This window comes from Sciurus carolinensis, chromosome 11 (assembly GCF_902686445.1).
Source record: "Sciurus carolinensis chromosome 11, mSciCar1.2, whole genome shotgun sequence".
In the NCBI taxonomy this organism is placed as follows: Eukaryota; Metazoa; Chordata; class Mammalia; order Rodentia; family Sciuridae; genus Sciurus; species Sciurus carolinensis.
In genome coordinates, this window is record NC_062223.1 from 21,426,435 (window position 1) to 21,451,763 (window position 25,329).

General features: G+C 34.0%; 1 pseudogene; it reads right to left on the reverse strand.

Moving 5' to 3' along the window:
* Positions 1 to 12,068: 12,068 nt before the first annotated feature.
* Positions 12,069 to 13,010, reverse strand: LOC124959967 (olfactory receptor 8K3-like; annotated as a pseudogene).
* Between the last annotated feature and the right edge of the window lie 12,319 nt (positions 13,011 to 25,329).

Here is a 25,329-nt window from a genome sequence, read left to right on the forward strand (position 1 = left end):
CAATATTCCTTCAAGATCTTTTTATTTCTTTTCCCCCCAATGTTTTCTTTTTTCATTTCCTACTCTCACATCCCATGGTCTTTGAAATCAAATACCTTTCATGCATCAGGCAACTGAAGACTGGGAGGTTTGAATAGTATATTACTGTTTTGTTGCAGATTTTTTCTAACTTATTCTCTCTATCCTCCTCTTGTTTATCTGTCTCTTTCTCCTGCTAACAACCAACTTCTTTTGATTCCATTTTCACTCTTCCTATGATCTAGTACCTCTATGTTTTCACTACTTACCTCATTAACATCTCATACTACACCCCTCCCCCGTCTTCTCTTTGTCCACCATTAGAAATTTTAGACCTTATTGAAAACCTACTGTTTATGCTGTAGATAATAATCAAAAACATCGTCTCTGTTTATTATGACAATACTGTTAACATCTTAACAGGGGATATTTGGTTTAAGGCTGCATATTGTTTGCATCAAGTGATGTTAATATTGATATCCCCTTAAAGGTGAGGTATTGGAAACCTGCAGGGATTCTATAAATCTATAGTGTAGAAACCACACTATCTTGGATTTGAACTTCTAGAAGGGAAGATACATGAACAAAATGAAAACACAAGGGAAGAAAGTCACCCAAACAAAGATGCTATATTAATAGAATTCATTGACAGCATAGTAGAAGAAATGTCAGTAAAGGACTTCAGAATGTACATAACTGAAATGATCTGCAAAGTAAAGGATGATATAAGAAAGCAAATGCAGGCAACAAATATCACTTCAATAGAGTTAAAAGAACAAATTCAGGAAGCATAAGTTTATTTCAATAAAGAGATAAAAAATTCTGAAAAAAAATCAAACAGAAATCCTTGAAATGAAGAAAACAATAAACCAAATTAAAAACTCAATAGAAAGCATCACCAATAGACTAGAACACTTGGAAGACAGAACTTCAGAAAATGAAGACAAAATATTTAATCTTGAAAATAAAGTTGACCACACAAAGAGAGAAGATGGTTGGAAATCATGAACAGAAACTGCAAGAATTATGAGATAACATGAAAAGACCAAAATTAAAAATTATTGGGATTGAGGAAGGTACACACATACAAACCAAAGGAATAAACAATCTATTTAGTGAAATAATATCAGAAAACTTTCCAAATTTGAAGAATGAAATGGAAAGTCAAATAAAAGAGGCTTACATGACAGCAAATGTACAACATTGCAACAGATCCACAGCAAGGCATATTATAATGAATATGCCCAGTATACAAGATAAAGATAGAATTTTAAAGGCTATAATATAAAAGCATCAGGTTACATATAGGGGGAAACCAATATGGATATCAACAGATTTATCAGCCCAGACCCTAAATGTTAAGAGTGTTTGGAACAATATATACCAAGCTCTGAAAGAAAATAAATGCCAACCAAGATTCTTATATCCAGCAAAACTAACCTTAAGATTTTACAAATAAAATGTCTGCATGACAGAACATTCTAAGGAAAATATTTCATGAGGAGGAAATGAAAAACAACAATGAAAGTCATCAAAGGGAGGAATTATACTGGTGGAAAAGTCAATCAAAGGAGAAACCAAGTCAAGGTAAAAAAATAAATAAATAAATAATAAGCCAAAATAATTGGGAATACAAATCACATCTCAATAATTACCCTGAATATTAATGGCCTAAACTCACTAATCACAAGAAATAGACTGGCTTATTGCATTTAAAGAAAAGACCCAATAATATGCTTCCTTCAAGAGACTCATCTCATAGGAAAAGATATCCACAACTGAAGGTGAACGAATGGGATAAAACATCATCCATATCAATGCAGTAAAAAATAGGGGGTTCCATTCTCATATCAGATAAAGTGGACTTCAAGCCAAAGTTTCTCAGAAGGGATAAAGAAGGACATTTCATACTGCTTAGGGGAACCATATATCAATAAAATGTAACAATTGTAAATATTTATGCCCCAAACAATGAAGCATCTATGTACATCAAACAAACACTTCTCAATTTCAGGAATTAAATAGACAACAACACAATAATACTGGGTTACTTGAGCACACCTCTTTCACCAAAGGATAGATCTTCCAAACAAAACTGATCAAAGATACTATGGAACTCAATAATGCAATCAATAATTTAGACTTAACAAACATATAGAATATTTAATCCATCAATGAGCAAATACACTTTTCTCTCAGCAACACATGGATCCTTCTATAAAATAGAACATCTGTTTTGCCACAAAACAATTCTTAGCAAATACAAAAAAAAAAAAATAGAAATGCTACTTTGCATTCTACCTTATCATAATGGAATGAAAATAGAAATCAATGATAAATTAAAAAATATAAACTACTTCAAAACCTGGAGACTAAATAATACACTATTGAATGATGTATGGATAGTAGAAGATATAAGGGAGGAGATAAAAAAAATTCTTAGAGGTAAATGAAAACACTGATACAACATACAAAAGTCTCTGGGAAACTATGAAAGCAGTACTAAGAGGAAAGTTCACTGCATTGAGCTCATTCAAAAAAAGAACAGAACAAATGACTTAACATCACATCTCAAAACCCTTGAAAAAGAAGACAAGGTCAACACCAAAAGTAGGAGATGAAAGGAAATAATTAAACTCAGAGCTGAAATCAATTAAATTGAAACAAAAGAAATAATTGAAAAACATGACAAAGCAAAAGGTTGGTTCTTTAAAAAAATAAACAAAATTGATAAACCATTAGGCACACTAATGAAGAGGAGAGAGAAAAATCAAACTACCAAAATTTGTGGTGCAAAATGAAATATCATGAAGACACAATTGAAATACAAAACATAATTAGAAGCTATTTTGAAAATCTATACTCCAACAAAATTGAAAATTTCGAAGATATGTACAAACTTCTAGAGACACATGATCCACCCAAACTAAATCAGAAGGACATATGCAATCAATTGCAATCAATGAAATGGAAGAAGCCATCAAAAACCTACCAACCAAGGAAAGCCCATGACTAGCTGAATCTCAGCTAAGTTCTACCAAGACCTTCAAAGTATTCCAGAAAATAGAAAAGGAGGGAACCCTTTCAAACTCATTCTATGATGCTATTATCAGACGGATACCAAAAGCAAACAAAGACATATCAAGGAAAGAAAATATCCTGATGAACCAATATCCCTGATGAACACAGATGCCAAAGTTTTTAACAAAATTCTGGCACATCGCATACAAAAACATATTAAAAAGATTGTGCACCATGATCAAGTGGGATTCATTCCAGGGATGCAAGTTTAGTTCAACATCCAGAAATCAATAACTGTAATTCAGCACAACAATAGACTTAGAGTCAAGAATTATATGATGACTTCGATAGATGCAGAAAAGCATTTGAAAAAATACAGCAACCCTTCAAGCTCAAAACACTAGAAAAAATAAGGATAGTAGAAACGTACCATGACCAACATCATTCTAAATGGAGAAAAACTGAAAGAATTCCCTCTAAAGACTGGAATGAGACAGGGATGCCCTCTTTCACCATTTCTAGTCAACATTGTCCTTGAAACACTAGCCAGAGGAATTAGAATAAAGAAATTAAAGGGATAAAAATAGGAAAAGAAGAACTCAAGCTATCACTATTTGTCAATGACATGATTCTATATTTAGGAGATTCAAAGAACTTCACCAGAAAACTTCTATAATTAATAAATGAATCCAGCAAAGTATCAGGATATAAAATCAACACTCATAAATCTAATGCTTTTCTATTCATAAACAATGAATCTTCTGAAAAAGAAATGGAAACTACTCCATTCACAATAGCCTCAAAACAAAACAGAATAAAACAAAACAAAACTTGGGAATCAATTTAACAAAAGAGGTGAAAGACCTCTACAATGAAAACTAGAGAACAGTAAAGAAGGAACTTGAAGAAAACTTTAGAAGATAGAAAGATCTCCCATGATCTTGGGTAGACAGAATTAATATAATCAAAATGGTCATACTACCAAAAGCTTTATACATATTCAATGCAATTCCAATTACAATCCCATGATGTTCCTCATAGAAGTAGAGAAAGCAATCATGAAATTCATATTGAAGAATAAGAGACCCAAAATAACCAAATCAACACTAAGCAGGAAAAATGAAGCAAGAGGTATCACCATACCAGAACTTTAACTATACTACAGAGCAATAATAACAAAACGGCATAATACAGGCACCAAAATAGGTAGGTAGACCAATAGTACAGAGTAGAAGACACAGAGATGAACCCACATAAGTACAGTTATCTCATACTACACAGAGATACCAAAAACATACAAGGGAGGAAAGATAGTTCTTCAACAAATGGTGCTGGGAAAACTGGAAATCCATATGTAGCAAAATGAAATGAAACCCCTCTCTCTCACCCTGTGCAAAACTCAACTCAAAATGTATCAAGCATCTAGGATTTAGAGCAGAGACCTGACACCAAATAGAAGGAAATTAGGCCCAAATCTTCATCAAGACTTCATCAGACTTCTAACAAGTCAACCAGAGTGAAATAAATAAAAACTAGAATTAATAAATGGGATGGATTCAAGCTAAAAAGCTCTTACTCAGCACAGGAAACAATAAATAATTGGAGAGGCAGCCTTCAGGGTGGGAGAAAAATCTTTACCACATGCACTTCATATAGAGCACAAATTTCCTGAATTTATAAAGAACTCAAAAAACTTAACACCAAAAATACAAATAACCCAATCAATAAATGGGTTTAGAAACTGAACAGACACTTCACAGAAGAGGATATAGAATCGATCAACAAATTTATGAAAAGATGTTCAACATCTCTAGTAATTAGAGAAATGCAAAAGAAAACTACATTAAGATTTCATCTTGCTTTAATTAGAATGACTATTATCAAGAATAGAAGCAACAGTAGGTTTTGGGGAGGATGTGGGAACATAGGTGCCCTTCGGGAGGTGAAGGGATAAAGAAACTGTACTATATATACACGATGGAATATTACTCAGTCATTAAGAAGAATAAAATTTATGGCATTTGCTGGTGAATGGATGGAGTTGGAGAATACCATGCTAAGTGAGATAAGCCAACCCCCCAAAAAACAAAAGCTAATTGTTTTCTCTGAAAGTGAATACTGATACATATTGGAGGACTGGGGATAAAGAATGGAAGAATTTTGGATTGTGTAGAGGGAAATGTGGGAGGGAGGAGAAAAGTAGTAGTGTAGTAAAGATGGTGGAATGAGACAAATATCATTACTGTATGTACATGTATGATTACATAAATGGTCTGACTTTGTATCATGTACAACCAGAGAAATGAAAAGTTGTACTTCATTTGTTTACAATGAATCAAAATGTATTCTGCTGTCATGTATAATTAAATAGAACAAACAATAAAATGAGAAAAAGAATAGAAAATCCATAGAGACAGAATACAGGTTGTCAGGAGCTAAAGGATGTGAGGAACAGGAGAAATTGCTTTATGGTTATACTGCAGCCAAAAAAATTTAAGAAAATTTATTTATAAAAGCTTACAGGTTGGATTATTCAGAGAAAAAGACTAGAACCACATAAAAACTGAGTATTGAAAGGATATCTGTACGAGAGGCTGAATTCCAGCTATTTTTGATTCAGTCTCATGGGCTAGAACTAGTCAGCGGTGGTGGCTGCACAACATTGCAAATGTAATAACTGCCCCTAAATTGTTTCCTTTAAAATAGTTGATTTTATGAAATGTAAATTTGCCTCCAAAATTTTCAGGTAGACTCTGATATAATCTTATGTTTGTTATCTGTTTTATTAGTGAAAAGCTTAATCATATAATTTATTATACATATACATCCCTACTAATAATTTGTGTCTAAATACCTACAATAATTTTTTAATTAGTTGATGTTAATTTTGGGATAATTAAAACTTTGATTCTGATATATTCAAAATAATTTGTATCTGGAAATTCCTCAACTTAAATTATATATATTAAATGTATGTATTTAAATTCTATATATAATATAGTATTATATATTTAGCATATATGATATATATGTGAACCATATCATATATATATATTTATAAACATATATATAATTAACCAGATTGCATTCTACTAATAATGAAAGTTCTGGTAAATATTAACACTATTAATCTGCATTTTCTTAAAATAAAACATACTTGTTTTTCACAATCAAATTACATAAGAGTTCACCTGACTTTGTATATTCATAGTAGTCCATTTTTAATTCACTTTTACTTCAAATATTGTGTTCTATGAACTGATATTCTTTGTTGAACTTTCTTCTCCCTGTGAGTCTCGGTCCTGATCCAAGTGAGTTTACTTCTTTACTGGAGGTTATCACTATCTATCTACCACATTTCATTCACAAGTGTCCTTGGTTATCAATGAAATTATGTTCTTATGAAAGACATGCTGACAGATGTTTACTCTTTGAATGGTAAAGCAAAAGAAATATGGAGTGGCTATAACAGACCAAATAGACATCAAGGAGTATTGCAAGAGATAAGGTGGGAGGTTTTATAATCATAAAAGAATCAAAAATCAGTAGATGTATAATATGAGTTTGGAAACAGAATTTTAAAATTTAAACAAAAATTAGGTTTTATTTTTCTTTATTTTTAAAGACAAATGAACAATCTTAATCATACTTGTAAGTTTTAATATCTTCCTCTAAGTAACTGGTACAACAGTGACTGATAAAACATTAATTGATAGAACAACTAAATGACGTCAGTGAGGATATCTGAAGAAAATTAGATCACTTCAACCTAACTGATATGTACAAAAACATGTGCAAGTGAATAAGGTGATTCTTTTAAAATTCATAAAGATAATGATATGCCTCATAAAGTCTTAATAAATCTTGACAATGGAAATAAAAAAAAAATAATGTGTTATACTACCTAATATCTTAGTATGCACATTTCTTTTTTCTTTGGATCATTTTTGGTACATCCATGTTAATTTATTTAGTGGGCATCCTTCTGATTTTTCTGACTATTTGAGGTCAATTGTAACTCACACATTACTTTCAAAATCCCTTAACTACCCATCCACCAGAGGAGTGGAACTATTTTTAATACTCTTATCTTCTTAGGATTAAAGTCACCGACTCTTAATTTTGTACCAATTTATAGGTATGTAAGGCTGTTTTATATCATTTTATACATGTAATTTCCAGAAAAATATAAATTACATGAAATACATAAAATAAAATGTATACATTATCCATGAGAAATTTTTTTTTATAATTTTTGTATGTATACTTTGTCCAACAAATGTGTCATCTGTAACAGACTCAGAGTAGTAGGTTCAAAAGCAAGCAAAACACTGAATAGGTACCAAGTCCACAGAAAATCCCATAATGATGGATGTAGATTCAGTTCTGGGAAGACCAAATCTGCCAACCTGTTCTGTGAGTTGTGAATTTTATTTTTTTTAATATTAACTTTAATGTTTTTTTAGTTTTAGTATGATCTTGAAAAATATTAATGTCTAGTCTTTCGTATTCTGTGATAAATTAAAAATGGATTTTATATCTGTGCTATGGATTATATGATAAAAGTAGAAAATGTCCCTCATGAGTCAGCCCAATGATGATGTCACAATTTGAGTGTGTTCCCTGTGCTGTCTGAGCTGTGTGAATAAATTGCTGTGTAGACTGAAGGATTGAGCAGATTACTTCAAATCCAGAACTCGGTACTAATAACTGCATGGAAAATAGCGTGGGCTTATGAGAAAAGTAGTTACTGTTACTATTAGGTCATGTTTGATTAAACTAATTAGAAATTTTAAACATTATTTATAAATGTGATGATGGTGGTGTGGATAATTTGACTTAGATGGAGATTAAGGAAAATAAGATAGAGCATTTTAAATAAAGATGATGTAAATATATGCCTGTGCATGTGTTTTGTACGTATCAGTCAATATCTGCATTCATGTAAAAATTACATATGTATATGTGCATATATTGTTAGAAACATTGCGAAAATCAAAATAAAAGGGCGACTCATAATTTGCTCATTATTCCAAAGTTAGCAATAAAAGTAGATGCTGATTCTGCCAAGAATAAATCCTGGTCTCTAGGAAAACAAAAATCAAGGAAAACATCATTTCTTTGGATGCGACACTGAACTCTAGTCTCAGATACATAAACATCGATACAAATCTTTTTTTCTGAAATGTTATATGTCCCTTAAAACAATTTTTCAATTTTTGAGTCAGAACGGCAAAGATGGATTCAAAGGATTGGGACTTGTCATCCTCTGAGGCCTCAGAGGCTTCCTCATGTCTGATAAATGGTAGTGTGGGGAAATTCAGCAACAAGAGTAAACAAACAATGACTTAAAAAAAAATTGTAAAGAAAGATCTGCTTTAATGACCAAAATGCAAAACAAAACAAACCAAAAAATACACACACCAAAAGCATTATATCCTGTTTTCAGGGGAAATACATTAACTGAGTCAACACCTATTTATTTACCCTTCTCCCCTTCTGATATCAGCAGAGATTAGTTGTTTCTTCGCTGTTGCTATTAGAGTCTCTAAGCACAGATGCAATTTTCTGTCCTTTTCTGAAACACCTGCCACATCTTCCTTGCACCAATCATGATGAAAAGAAAATTACATTAGGCTGTGACCATTCCATTCAAAAGTCATTTTCCTGTGCCCTTCTTCCTTGCCAGACTCATGATATCTGTCCCACTGCTCTCTGTGAGTCCAGAGTGAGGGGAAAGAAAAGACTAGGGCTGGGGGTCAGAACACCTGGCTCAGGTGAGAGAAGCTCTTCACTACAGGAGGCATTCAGGTGATAGGCAGAGAAGACATGGGTGAAGCCTAGGGTATCTTCAGCCATAAGAGGCAATAGCTCTGTAGCAAAAGGGATACCTGAGAGGGAAGGAGCCTTCGGAACTTCCTCCCTGTTAGTGGCCCCTGCCTGGTTTCTAATCCTCCTGCCTTTGGACACTGGTATTGAGATGACCACCAAGATGGCTTTTGTAGTTGGCAGACTTGGGAATCTATTTTTGTTGCTAGCATCAAAATTGTGAGCAAATTACTAACCTCAGCTTTGTTTTTTTTTTTTTTTTTTTTTTTCTGTTGTTTTCATTTTTGGGTGGTTGTTAACTTTTTGTTGTTCTGTTTTGTTTTTATATGATGGGGAGGATTACTTCATTCCATATTCAATGGCTATTAAAGTACACTAATGGGGGCTCTGAAAATGGCTGTGGAGAGCAACCCCCCACCCCATACAATGCATGCTCTCTGAATGAATCAGACTAAGTGCTAAGTGACAGTTCTATATGGCAGGATGAGGTGGGAACGATGTGGAAAATTGCCAGAAGGCAACTCGAGAACTAGTAACCAGGTAAAAGCAACAGATATTGGGTTTGGGGAGAGAAAGACAATTTGTAAAATGAACAGACTGAAGAAGCACCAGGTATGTGGGTTCGCTCAGTGGGAGAGGGAAGGTCCCCTTGTAAACTTGAAGGGAAGTCTGCCAGGAAGTTTAACAGCAGGCTACGCTGTGCAGGACATTCCGTGTAAGCAGGCAAAATGCTTAGATACTGGGAAGTGAGCTGATGCGGGAGGGAGACGAGGCACTTCCCAGCTGACTTCCTGAAAATGGCCACACTGCAACAGCAGCATGAAGTGACTCCTTGGATTTTCTGAATAGGATTGTAAACCCCTACATTTTCCCTTCTTTTTCTTTTTTCTCTCTGCATGCATCTGTGTATATATGGTATGTATGTAATTTTTGCAGCTCTGGGGTTTGAATCCAGGGCCTCACATGTGCCAGTCAAGTATTCTAACACTTGTCTACATCCCAGCTGTGAATTTGTTTTTCTGGTTTTTATTTATTTATTTTATATATTTATTTTTTTGGCGGGAGGAGATTCTGAAATTGAAAATCTAGAAAGAAGCATTTGCTTTTCAAAATTAAATATTGAAACTTTAACTTTCTCTAAAATGGATGATTGTTCATTAAAGTTAATTTGGGGTAGCACAAAATAAAGTATTTTAATATAAACATTGTAAAACTTGTAGTGAATTAACATTTCACTGTATCTCTGCTCTGTGTATTTTCTAGGAAATTAAAATATATTTTTGTATATATAAACCAACTGCTGAAACTCTGTTATATATTTTTATCATAATAAATAGAACATAACTGTATAAACTTCAGGAATATTCATCCTTAACTGACTGTATATATATGTATGTATATATGTATGTATATACATATATGTACATATATAAGTATATATATATATGCTATTATTTCAATGATTTTTCATTCATATTTGATTGGTAAAAGATCATTTTATTAGATGATATTACACTAGGAAAACAGATCAGTCTCTATATCAGTAAAATGCTATGAATGTTAAATTAATAATAATGAAAACATACAGATCATTTTATACAGGATACAGTATCTTCAGACACTATGATGGTATGTATGTCAATATACAATATATTATGCCTTCATTAAAAATGTAACATATTGCAGGGTGGGGGAAACAGTTCAGTGGTAGAGGGCTCCCCTAATGTACCTGAAGAACTGGGTCTAAATTCTAGCACCACAAAAAAAGGACAAACTAAGAATAAATACAGCAGAGTTCAAATATTGTAGGATTATCTCTGTTGCTTCCTTCAAACCAGATTACCATCAGTACAGTCAAAGAATGGATCATATCCAAAAAATAGTACTTTCACATGGAACCAATCTGAGGAAAATCAGCCAGAAGAAAGAACAACAATGCTAGTTCATCACAGAGTAGGTACCTTGGGTAAGAATGAAATATCAAACAGACCATGACTTTTAAACAAGATTTTTTCTTTGCATTTAGAGAAGCAAGGGAGAGTTACCATCCATTAGACAAAAATAGGCTGCCAGGAATTAATATTAATCCAATAAGGAATAAATAAATGAAAGAAAAAGAAGGAAAAGAAAGAAAGAAAGAAAGACAGGCAAGGAAAGAAAGATAAAGAAACAAAAAGGAAGAAGGAAAGAGAGCAGAGAAGAAAGAAGGAAGAAAGAAAGAAAGAAAGAAAGAAAGAAAGAAAGAAAGAAAGAAAGAAAGGAAGGCAAGGAAAGAAAGAAAGACAGGCAAGGAAAGAAAGATAAACAAAAAGGAAGAAGGAAAGAAAGCAGAGAAAGAAAGAAGGAAGAGACAGAAAGAAAGAAAGAAAGAAAGAAAGAGGGAAGAGAAAGGACAGAAAGGAAGGAAGGAAGGAAGGGAAAAAAAAGAAAAAGAAAAAAGGAAAGAAAAAAGGAGTAAAATCTTGGGAGCATCTATGGAAGAACTTAAGTTTATCTTAATTGGTACATCCACTCAAACATATATTCAAGCACTAGATTAGACAAAAATCAAGTTCAATACTGAATCTATGAGTTACTAAATAGCCAAATACGTTGAGTTAGAGGCACTCCTGGGCTCACTCATATATGAAAGTAAGGATACAGATAAGAAAAGGGTAGGACTCTAAGATTTCCAAGTGGAGGAGGGACATTGAGCATATTCTTATGACATGCAAATCAGCATGCTACACTGAGTCTCTTTGCACCACAATTAAATTTGATTTAACACAATCCATAGATGTGTATGAAGCATAACATGGAACAATCATGCTTACCCCAAGGCACAACAATTCACAAACACAAATATGGGTCCTAAAATCTTATTACAACAGTCGAGGCTATAACAATAAGTAGCTCATCTCTTATCTGTACATGATATTCTTTCTCACTCTCATACAACATACAGCCTATAGTGCAGAGATGACAGACCAGTCATATTGTACTGATGAATTACTTTGATTTTCACACTACTAACTAAAGTCTCTCCATTCAGGAAGGCAAGGTTCTTTACCACTTTGTTCAGTGTGTGTTCATAGCATTTAGAAGTTTCAAGAAGATAAAGAAGGTCAATCTCAATATATTTTGAGCCCATTTTTTGCTAGCTATGCTAATTGGAGAAATGCAGTAGATGGTCCCATAACAACCTGCTGTGTATGCAGTTTTCAAGAAAAAACAGTGCATATCTTTTTCCATGTGCTTTGTATGGCATGTTTTACATCTTTGTTCCTCAAGCTGTAGATCAAGGGATTCAACATGGGGATAATTACAGTGTAAAATATGGAAGCCAATTTATCAGTGTCAAAATAGTGACTGGACTTAGGCTGCACGTACATGAAGATCAAAGTCCCGTAGAACACTATGACCACCGTCAGGTGGGATCCGCAGGTGGAGAAAGCCTTGCGCCTGCCCTCAGCTGACTTCATCCTGAGAATGGTTATGAGGATGAGCAGGTAGGACACCAGGATGATCAGAAGAGAGGAAAGCAAATTAAATGCTGCCAAGATCAGAATTATCACTTCAATTTCATGTGTGTTTGAACAGAGCAATGGTAACAAAGAGAGACTGTCACAGTAGAAATGACTGATGACATTGTAGCCACAGAAGCGTAAAGTAAAAATCTTTATGGTGACCAGAAGAGACACAAATGTGCTGTAGAGATAGGGAACAACTACCAGTATATGACATAGCCTCTGTGACATGATGACAGTGTAGAGGAGAGGGTTACAGTTGGCCACAGAGCGGTCATAAGCCATTGCTGCTAGAAGGAAAAGTTCACAAGCAATGAACACAAGAAAGAAAGCTAGTTATGTAGCACACAAATAATAGGAGATTGTATTTTGATCCACCACAAAATTTACCAACATTTTGGGGCCCACAACTGTAGAATAACCAAGATCTGTAATAGCCAGGTGTCTCAGGAAAAAGTACATGGGTGTTTGCAGGCTGTGGTCCACCTTGGTGAGGATGATCATGCCCAGGTTGCCCAGCACTGTGACCAGGTAGATGATGAGGAAGAGCCCAAACAGTGGAGCCTGCAGCTCAGAGCGCGACGTGATACCCATCAGAATGAACTCATGCACCAAAGTCAGATTGTATTTTTCCATCCGTTTTTATTAGAAAGCCTATTCTGGATAGATAGTATCAAAGTCAATAGATTCAAATATTTGCAAGAGTCTAATATTTGTTATGCAATGCTAGTGTAAATAAGCTATGTCCAAATGTTCATATTTAAAATAGTCAAAAATAAATGCATGTTTAAAAATAAAAATCTAGAGAAAAGAATCAGAGATTGATCACTCATTCTCATCAAGGTTACTTTTCTTACTAATGATCATTTTGTAATATCTAGAGATATTTTGTCATGATTGTAAAGAGAACTGCTGCTGGTATCTTAGGTTAGTGATCAGGTAAACTACTGAGAACTCTACCCAGATTAGTGTCCAGATCAACAATCTCATTCTGAGGTTAAAAATCCTTGATAGATAGAGGTAGTAGGTAGATAGACAAATAGATAAATCGACTTTACATAGACGATGGATATATACATAAAGTTGGAAATACAGATACAGTTATATGAATACAGAAAGCAAAATGATGAAAGTTTAAATATTATAAAATGAATACAATAATGAATAATAATTTTGTTTCTTATTTTTATTTGCACTTCTATAATTACAATCACATATTTACAATTACATTTAATTAAATTACATGTCATCTATGCTGATTATGTAATAAAAATCTCTAATGACAAATTCCATAAATTCATACAACTTTCTACTTTGACATAGTCTTATAAAATCTATATACTACTAGTTGATACAACTCAAACTCAGCCTATTCAGTGTATACAAATACCAAAACTACTACAAAAAAAAATCACTGGAAATTATCTTTATATGTGTATAAAGAAATATATAGGTGTATACATATTATCCAAGTTGTATGTAAGCATATGGTTTACGAAGATTATTTTCAGAAAGTATTTTAACAAAACACTTTTCTAGGGTTGTTGAGAATGAAGGGTGACTAAATGATTCAATGTGTCTCTGCTACTTTGAAATATTTCCCACAGGTCATGTACCGAATGTCTTTGTTCTCTTGGTGTTGGTTATGTGACTGTTACCAACCTGAAAGAGGTTTTCTTTAGGAAGGTAAATGAGCATTCTTGTGCACAGGGACTCCACTTGTTGTCCAGGGCTGAAATAGTGAAGAGATGAACAGGTCACATAGGACAAGTATGTAAAATATATCCAGACTCTATCCCATGACCCCCACGCTTACTAAAACTGGAAGTGTGCTGTTGTCTTGGATTATCTACCTTTTGTTTTTCATAACAATTTTAGAAATATTTTAATGTAAATCACCTTAGTATAAATGCCTTAAAATGTTAATTTCCTCCTGGGACACTGTCATTATTATTAGAATACCCTTACTTGTATGTAACAGATTCTTAGTATCTTATATGCACAAATCTGGATGTGGATGAGATAATGTGAAGAAATTTGTAGAAAATCAGTGGCACTGGTTGTATACAATGAAGATTCATAAAATTCTCTTTTGATAAAGGAATATTAATTTTAAGAAGAAAAAAGGCTGAAATTATTTTGCAATAAATTTTATGAAGCTCTACAATTTGTAAACTTTTAATATGGTACGTAATCCCATAGAAACACAATAAAATACAGTAAAGATGACGTGGATGGGTTGCTGGATGTCATTGGAAATCCTACTGTGCATTAAATTCATAGAAATTCTTTCAGATCTGCTGTAGAACATCTTCCAAATATGGTAATGCATATAAACCTGTGTATAAGCAAATGAAATCTACCTGAGCATCTAAAAGATTGAAGATGGACAGGTAGCATAGGAGTGGAGGTATGACATTTAAAGAAAAAAAATTACTGTTGGAATAAAATATTGTGAGCACCAATGTTTCCTAAATCTAAAAAAAATAGACATGACACTTTATAGTGAAAATTGTCATGACATCAATCTACAAGTGGGCTCCAGGAGTCAGAATCATAGAATTTGATGACATTAATTATTTATCAGATTACATGCCATGGACTTTTAACTTACTTAAAATATTTCTTAGTCATGTGACTACCTGACAGCCTACCCTGCTACAAGTACTCATCATTCCTAAATTAGTCATATGAAAATGTTGCAGACTAAAACATTAGAAGATATACTTTTAATAAATTCAATAAGAAAGAGTGGAATTCTTATTTTTTGTTGTTTAGGTTTGGTTTTATTTGTAACCATGAAGCGTTTAAAAAGTGACCTGGTCAGTATGAACTTCTGTAAGTAAAGATGAAAACTGCTTTCACCAGTGTTGGAATTCAATGGGAAAAAAATCTGGTTTTTGTAGTTGAATATCTTTACCGTATCCTGGAATTTCATTTTAAACTCTATGTTCTAATTTCTTAGACTCAGTTCCCCACTGCAAAAAGAGGAGTACTTTACCATCACTATAGAACTGGGGACTTGAAAGTCTCTGACTCTTCAAAAAATGCTTTTCATATCTCAGTGTGAAGTGGAAGCTCACTTTTGCTTATGAAGAGATCAGGAATGAATCACATTTATCTATTTACATAATCATTAAATTTCAAACCATTTGTTAAAATGTCACAAAAACAGGGCTGGGGAGATAGCTCAGCTGGTAGAGTGCTTGCCTTGCAAGCACAAGGCCCTGAGTTCGATTCCTGGTACCGCAAAAAAAAAAGAAAAAAAAAATGTCACAAAAACAGCCTAGAGACACTCACTAGGTAATTATGTCAAAATAAGTCCTAATGTTATGTATAACTAAAAAACAATTCTACCAAAAAAAAAAAAAAAAAAAACAGCTTAGAATCACTAGGTAACTATATGTTTGAAACTAGAATCAGAAATGATCAGTAACATTAGATGACAGAACCATAGCAAAATGTGACCTTTTCTATAGGTACTGGTAACATACGCACCACATTAAAACTTCTGCTTCTGTCCTTGTTACCTGAAATGAAACCTCTTCTCTTGATTCCCCTGTTTTCTTGGCATGGCACTTGTAAGGATGATTTATGGATTCTTTCACCTCTGGAGACTTTCCCTGAGGAGAAGTCAAGCAACTAGTAGAATATCCCTAAAGTATTTGGAAGATCTAACAAAAGGCCTGAAAGTTAGCCACTAATTGTCAGGAACAATTTGTATTTAATTGTGACTTTATTAACTAATTGATCACATGAGCCAGTAATCCAACTTCTGAGTTTTATCCAAAAGTATCTAGATATTAGAATCTCAAAAATATACAAGCACTCTCATGCTCATTGCAACATTATTTGAAATACACAAGATGTGGAAAAAGCATAGACATCCACTTATACAAGGTATTGAAAATACTCTGTAGCACTAGTTTTCATTTGTCTTGTTATCTGTGAATGTGTATATCTACAAGCATTGTAAGTTTGCAGAGATTTTAAGTAAATTTTTGTAATATACTAGTGACTGTCTTCTTCAGAAGATTGTTTTTCTTCTTTTAATTATTTGTTTTGGAATCCTCCATGATAATTAGCTAGATGTTCTTCCCTTATTTTGCTGAATACATAAATTTATTAGATATTTGAAATGTTTCCAAAAATATTTGTTATGATTTTATTATATAGTCCTATGAAAAGAGTAAAAATGTTCCTTTACCTCATTTGGTCACAATTACTTTGAAGTCACCAACCTTAAATTTGAGTCAGTTTATGAGTATTAATAGTGTTTGATATAATTTATTTAGAATTTTCAAGTTACTTTAAAATTTGAGTACAGATATTAACAATAAGACCTTTCATTCTGTGAGATTTTTGGTGTTTCTGTGTCATTCAGTGCCATAGGGATTAATGGTCTATTAATTCACCAAAAGTATATGTGTAGCTGTTTTCTAGGCTCTGTGGTACATTTTACTATATTTGTGATTGATCTTTATGATGCATACTTAAAATTTGGTATGCATATATTCATCATTCTTTGTAAGTTTGAGTGGGCTTAAGAAACTCTTGGTGCTTAACATATGCATATATATATGCATATATATATGCACATACATATATGCACATATGCATATATATATATGCACATACATAAAAAGACCTATATAATACAGTGCTCATTTTTCCATGTGCGTATTCAGAAATAATAATATGTATCAATGACCATGATATATTTTTGAAATTTTGAAGAAAAGATTTATATAGGAGAACCCTCCAGAGAAGAAAAACATTCTTAAGGTGTTGTGTAACCATCTGTTGCAGTAAGAGGTGATCTCTATTTGACTGTTATAGTGCTATTGAAATTGATCAATACCATGTTAGATAAAACCCTTTGGTTGTATTCTATGTAATAAGGATATTGTTTCGCTATAATTAATGAGTAAATGGAATGCTTGTAGGGGAAAATCAGTTCACAAAATCACTTAAAAGGAAACAGGGAAAGAGGGGAAACAATATCAGTTAAAATGACTTTTAAGATTTTTTTTGTGTGTGTGGTGCTAGGAATCAAAACAAAGGCCTCCTGCACTGATCGATGTCCCAAAACTCTCAGCTGTCTCTTGGAGACATACCTGTGCAGTGGACATGAGGTGTGCTGGAGGCAGCATTAGACGTGAGCACAGCAGAGATTCTTCTCTGGGCTTCCATTCCTGGACCTGGGCAGACAGGCAAGTGGCATCTATAAGAGCCTCACAGAGTGGTGGGTGTCAAAAGAATAAAGCCAACAGCTGAGCCCAGGCCCCCAGGAAATCCTGATGGAGACTCTGTTCTGGGGAGAGCTAAATCTGTGAGCCTGTTCTGTTTTATTCTATGAACTGTACTTTTGTTTTTTTATCACTGTCATTCCTAACATTTAAGTATAAACTTGGTAAGTGCTAATGTCTACTCTGTGCATCCTGGTGAATTACAGAAGGGGTTTATTCCTGTGGCATATATAATATAATAAAAGAGGAAAAATGTCATCATCAAATAAGCCCTGGGATGGATGACGTATAGAAATTTGATATTATCTACAATGTCTTAACCACAGGATGTGATAAGCTTGCAGAACAGAACTAAGGATGGAGCACATTGCTTTGAACTAGAATCCTAGGCTTATGGGAGCAGTATTTATTTTCCCTTTGAATTACCTGGAGTCTGATCAATCCAGCCCGATAAACCTGAAAATTTGTTTATAATTGCAACTATCATAGTATACAAAATATGAAATGGAAAATTAAAGAAAACCATGTACAGCATTTTGAAATAGAGATAGCATAGTGTGTGTGCATTTTGTCTATTTCAGTTACTATTAGCGTCAACTTACAAGTATATGCATATGCAAATATTAGTATGAGCATTGTAAATACCAAAGGGATGACAGGGTTTTTCACACATTTAAAACAACACAGGAGAGGATTGCACTTGATTTTTATTATGAAATATGTATAAAGAGACAATTACACTAATAAAACAAACATTTTTAAGATATCCTCTTGATACTAACATACATAATACACTCTAGATTTTTGCAATGAAATTTTTAGTGCAAACAATATGCCTTTTTGTTAAACCAAATGTTGCTCCAAATTTTTGCATTACTTTAAATAATTGTTCCTCAAACCCAAGATTATGGAATTCAACATGGGAATCACAATGGTGTAAACTATCACAATTATCATGTCATGATCCAAAGAATATTGGGGATTTGGTCTCATATCCATGAAAAACAATACCATAAAAAATGAAAAGTCTACCTAGGCAAGAGCCACATGTAGAAAACACTTCATATTTCCCCACAGAAGAGTGTATCCACAGAACAGTCAACAGAATAAAACCACAGGAGATCAGGACAATTTGTACAGAAGATACCTTCACAGACTCACCAAAGCAGCTTGGTGAAAGTGTAGAAATAGAGAGACGGGGAATATGACTGACCTGGACCTTCACTGGATCCACAGGACAAATTGAAAGTAGCTGCTGTGTGCAGAAAGGGATGCGGAATTGCATCCCTTTCTTGTAGATAGCTACATAGTCTAGATGTGTTTGGATATTTTTAAGCAATTTAAGCTGGAGAATCTTTATGAAATAAGTAGTCATCTGAAATGACTACTAGATTACATAGCTAGATAACTAATTTTACAGAATCATTCTTTATTTCCCTATTATATCAAAATAAGACACCCCTGCTACTTGAACATGCCCATTGTTTCCAACACTCTATTGATGGACTCCTGAGTGTCCTTACCTCAAACCATCTGCATCCATCTGTAAAATGGAAGTGCACACCCTGTAAGGAGACTCTTATTTGCTTATCCAGACATAAATTCAAATTTTTCTTCATTCTTTGCAGGAAATATTGCTTTATAATTCCTAGCCAGGGCCTTGACTTAATCACCTTCATGAATACATGTGACTCACACATACAATAGTCAAAAACTGAAGAGTTTTATACTTGTTATCAGTAGCTAAAATGTTCTGCACATGTCATTGAAAATTTATGTTCACATTTACAAAATAACCTTCGAATTGTCTGAAGTTTTCTCCTTCCCAATGAAAGGCAATTACAGTTTTAGATATACAGTGAATATGGCTAATTTTGATTGTGCAGTTCAACTTATTCGTCTGCTGATGAAGTCCATAGGAGATACCCCAAGGCAAATAGGCCCGGTGATCTGCTGTTCAATGTTGCAAGTTAATGATTTATTTCATTCTGGAGTAAGGTCAAGAGTGTTGTTGCTGTTTTTTGAGTAAATAGTGTGCTTTGTCCTCTATTTAAAATGCTTTAGATCTGCATCTTTCTAATGATTAGTAAAATTGAACAACTTTTCATATACTTGTTGGCCATTTCCTTCATTAAAGAAAATTATTCATGTCCTTTATGTATTTATAAATTAACTATTTTTTGTGATTGAATTTTAAAGTTCCTTAAATTTGTTTATATTAACCCTTTATTAGACTTATTACTTTATCCTATTTTGTAGTTTGCCTTTTCACTTTGCTGATTGTCTTTTATGCTCAGCAGAAGCTTTTTGAATTGTATGTAGAACCACTTGCCGAACTTGGTTTTATTGCTCAGTTTTGGTGTCCTATCCAAGAAATCATGGCCAATCCAGAATCCTGAAGCTTTTCCCTTATGGTTTGTTCTGGAAATTTTACTTCTGGGTCTTAAGTTCACATCTTTAGTTGATTTCCAGTTCATTTTTCTGTATGTTGTGAGGAGGGTCCCAGTTCATTCTATTGCATGTGCATATTCAGTTTTGCCAACACCACCTGCTGAGGAGACTCTCCTCCTTTCCTTTGTTCATTATATTTATGGTATTAGGGCAATATGAATATATCTGTTTTGTTACCCTTACAAGAAAGTTACATGTTGTACCAAATTTTCATCTTACTCATTGATGTCTCTTTCAGTTAGAAAAGCATTTTAGCAATTCTTTTAAGACAGATCTGATGGAGGTCTATTCTTTCTGCTTTGTTGTCTGGAAAAAATCGATGACTCACTGTCATTTATTTTTAATTTGTAACAATAGAGTATATTTTGACATATTTATACAAACATTGAGTACCTCTCCATTTTATTCTAATTAGGATCACAGTCTTGTGGTTGTTCATAATATGGAGATTCACTGTGATGTATTTATACATGTACATAGGAAAGTTAAATCAGATTCATTCCACTCTAACCTTCATTTCTAAAAGAATGTTTTACAGTGTGCAGAATTTTTAAGTGACTAATTCTTTTTATTTTTTTTTTTTATTCTTTCACTACTGTGAAAATTTCATGTCAATTTCTTTGACCTACAAGGTTTCTGCTGAAAACTCTATTAGGTGAATTAGGACATACTTTGATCTTTCATTTTTCTCTTCCAGGATTGAGAATCTTCTGTTTATCTTTTACCATTTAGAGTTGGTTTATATTTCTTAGGGAGGGAACTGGTTGTCTGGAGACTTGACATTCTTCTACTTGGAATTTTGTATCATTCTTGAAGTTTGAAATTTATTCCTTAAATAAAATTTCAAATCTCTTTGGAATCCTGTAACCCCTCTTGAATCCCAATTTTCTGAATATTTTCACTCTTAATGCTATCCCAAATTTTCTACAATCTTTCTTCATCCCTGCTTATTCTCTTTTTCTCCTTCAATGGAGTATTTATTATCAATTGACCTGTCTTTAAACTCACTAATGGTATCTTCAGTTTGACTAATCCTACTGCTGATGTCTTCTATAACTAATTTCACTTAGTATATTTTCTGGTCAAGAATATCTACATATCTCTAAATTGCTTCTATTTGTCATTAAGTTCGAGGTTGGAATATTTCTTTTTTTTTCCTTTTTTTTTTTAAGTTGCAAAAGGTTATTTCACTGTAATACTTTTATTGGCCATTAAATTTAATTAAGAAGACTCCAGAGAAGGAAAGAAAATTCATTGCTTTTTTCAGCATTTTTGCTCCTTTCAGTTTGTCCTCTTCTTGAGGTTCTGAGATTCCTTCTTTTTTCATTTGTTTTATTTAAAGACCATCCTTTACCACTGTTACAGGAAAAGACTATCAGCAACAAATTCTGTTTTCCTTCATTTGAGAATGTCTTGATTTCCTCTTATTTCTTTTGTCCTCCCAATTGCTAGGCAAGCACTCTGCCACTGAACTACATCTTCAATTCTCTGCCTTTTTTATTTTACTTTGAGAGAGAGCTCACAAACTTGTCCACTTTGGTCTCAAACCTATGGTCTTTCTGCCTCAGTCTTCCAAGAAGTCAAGATTATAGGTGAACACCAGTCTGCTCAGCCTCTTCTTTCCCAAAAGATATTTTCATTGGACATACAATTCTAGGATGACTTAAAGAATGTTCTGTTCTTTCAGCATTTGAAGAATGTTCTATCACTTCCTTTTGATACCCATACTTTTGGGTAAGAAATCCTGTCATTTGAATTACTTCGTCATTTGAATTTAAGTAAGGTCAATTCTCCTTAATGACTTCAATTTTTCATTGTCTTTAATTTTCAGAAGTTTGACTCTGGTGTGTCTTGGCATCTATTTCTTTGCATTTATACTATCTAGAGTTCATTCAGATAGTTGAGTCCTTCATTTCTCTTTGTTTTCTTGAAGCTCCTTGACTTAAGTAGCTGGTTTAAACACTCTAATCTGGGATTTCTCCCATATTGATTACTATGCATTTTGTTCTAGCACCTTATTTTGAACATTTAGTGATGTCATCATTTCCTAAAAACTTTTGATATTCCTCATCATGGAACGTCATCTGGACATTGAAACCTTGGGTATTTATACTAATCTTTGCTATCTTTCCAGAAATTCAAAGAAGTATTCCCATTTTCTTTGAGTCTGTAGTTACTTACCACACTTCAACACTAGATGGCAACCTGTGTTCAGGTTTCCCACTGATCAGTGCTTGAACTTTTTGTCCCTGCATAACCATTGAAGATGATGGAAGCCCGGGTTTTACCAAGTCTGCACTGTTGTGTGGTTCAACATGAACTAAGAGTACTTTTAGGTAGCCCATCCCTGGAAGCCCTTTCCTGTGACTGGAATAGCCACTTATGCATTGTCCACAGTCACTGGCCTGTGTTTGGACACTAGTGTTCTGTTTGGATCTGGGTCCAATCTCCATGGAGGGACCACCACAGGCTCCTGTGCCAGACCTGTACTCCTCAACAACACAAAGCTATGTCACACCCTTAACCCACACCCCAACAAGGTCAGCAGAGCACTGGAAGAGGACAAAAGCCTGGCTGCTAAGGGGTGCCCATTGATGAAGATGTGCTCATGGCCTGAAATCAACACATTCAAGCCTCGGTTGATGCTGACATGAATAGAAATGCTGGGTCTGTGTCTCTCTTCCTAACACCAGGAATGTTCCAGAAGCTCTACCAAGAGACAGGTCTGAAGATAGGGATTCCAGCATTTCATTTCTCCATCCTGGCCTGAGATCTGAGTCAAATTCCTCTGCTCAGTGTCCTGAAATTCTCTCAGTGAATAGAGTCTTGCACAATGGTCTACTGCCCGAGGTGGGTATAGTGTTGGTAAAGGCAGTCCTTTGGTCAACAAGGCTGACGCTAATCTGGGTCATGCCTGAGTCACATAGCCACAAGGTTCTTCGTAGTCTTAAGAGCACCTGGAGGCCCAGATCCCAGCTGGCAGCAATGAAGGCCAAAACTTGAGTGTCCCACTGAGGGACAGTTCACTACTGGTGATGGACCCAATCTACAACACTGGTCTGAAAATAACTGTGCTGCCAAAGGGAAGGGGAGGGGTGGTACAGATAGTCCATTGTCCAGCAAGGATAATGCTAAGCTGGGTCGCATGCCCTCACAGTGCATGTTGTCTTGGGCTGGGTGTGCCCCACTAACACTCTAAGGTTGGCAATGACACAGGCAAAACTTAACTGTGTTCTACTCAAACACGGTTCTCTACCTGATGCAGGATTTGTAGAGGCTTCATCTGTGGGCTCTGCCCTGGGCATAAGGCCCCTTGATTTCTGCTTATGCTGGTTCTTTCTGCAGTGGACCTGGCCCTGAACTCTAAGACAAAGGCATATGCTCAGTTCTATACCATGCTAACCTGCTGATAGTCTTGCTTCCTCCACTGATGTCCAAGGCTAGTAGAAGCATGCTGGAAGCAGTTTCATTGTAGCCTAGATTATGAGTTCTAGTGGCTGAGTCTCAGGTATCACCTTTAAGTAGGGATCAAAGGACTCTTCCTGGCACTCGGCTTTATCTTGGTATGTTTAAAACTAGGTTTCAAGTCTATGGCCTGGACTCAATTCTCTGTTCCCCTCTCACAGGGGAAGCATTTCTTTTCAAGCTTTTACTGCAAAGAGTTGGGTAAGGGGAGTGCAAGGCACTATTCCCTTCCTGGTTTTCTAAATTTCTTTTTATTATACTGAACCAGGGCTCTATGGTACCTCACCTGGCTTCCTTAGGTGTTATGAAGATAGTTTGGGCTTGAAAGACTGTTCTAATTAGTATAAATTTGGGAAGAGGACACTGGAGGATATTTCTCATCTGCCTTCTCTATCTCCCCAGCTTTTAAAATACAATTTAATTAACCAACAGAAATCTACTAAACCTAAATGCCCTGGCAATTATTAATATAACCACATGATTCCACTATTACATCATACTGGATTTTCAAACTGAAATTGTTAAAAATTGACTTCACCTATTCACGTTAGTCCATTTTTAATTTATTTTTATTATTTATTTATTCATTTGATACCAGGAATTGAACCCAGGGACCCTTAACCACTTTCCCATATCCCCTGCCCTTTTTTAATTTTTTAGAGACAGGGTCTCCCTGAGTTCCTTATGGTCTCACTAAGTTGGAAAGGCTGTCTTCATACCCGCAGTCCTCCTGACTCAGCCTCTCAAGCTAATGGTAATACAGGCATGTCCCACCTCACCCAACTTGATTTATTTTTATAATAAAAATTATATTTTATAAAATTGAAATTTTGTACATCACTTTTCGTCCCTCTTAATCATGGTCCCAAACCTAAAAATTTTACTCTTTACCAGAGGCAAATCCTATCACTAATTTGTCATTCATTTGAAAGTGGACATTAAATTGATGTACTCATTAAAAATATTAGTATAGATTTGCAAATAATTGAAATTAACATTTACAAAATTGAAGGTCTTATTCTGAAAAATATTTTGTTCACTCTGATAAATGCAGTTGAACTAATCCATGTAATTATATATAAATAAAAAATGTTCCTTGATTTTTCAGGTTGTTCAACCTTATTGATTGCAAATTTTTTCCCAAAATGGCTAAAAATTTTGTATTCCCACTAGAACAGTGGGTATGTTTCTTTTACTCCACATTTCCACCATGACCTGAGAGTCCTATAATTTAACACTTTTTCCATTTTACAAGATTGTGTTTTATATGTTTTTGCTTTTTCAAATTATTTTGGAAGTATAAGCATAGATCATAATATTTTAAACTTTATGATTCTTTTGTATATATCCTTTGTCAACTTTTCTATGGATTTTTGACCTATCAATTATTAATTCTACATTTGCAAAATTGTATCTATTTTCTCCAACTGTGGCATGTTTACTTTTTTATATTTGTGGTTATTTCCATTGTATAAATATTAGAAACTTTAATAAATAAGTTTTTTGATCAGTCTTTTTGATTTTTGGTTTTGTTTAAGGACATTTTCTGTGCTGAATCATATACAATTAGACACACACGTACAAACACAGACAGTACATCTGTATGAAGAGAATACATACAGATAATCAGTATCAGTGACCATATTTAACTTTTGACATTTAAAGAAGAAACCATGTGAATAATAGTCAAGAGAGCCTTCCAATCAAAAGTAGAGAAATTGCACTAAGAATATATGATGAAAAGAAGTACTCTAAAAATATGTTTTTAAAAGATTAGTTAAACATAAAAA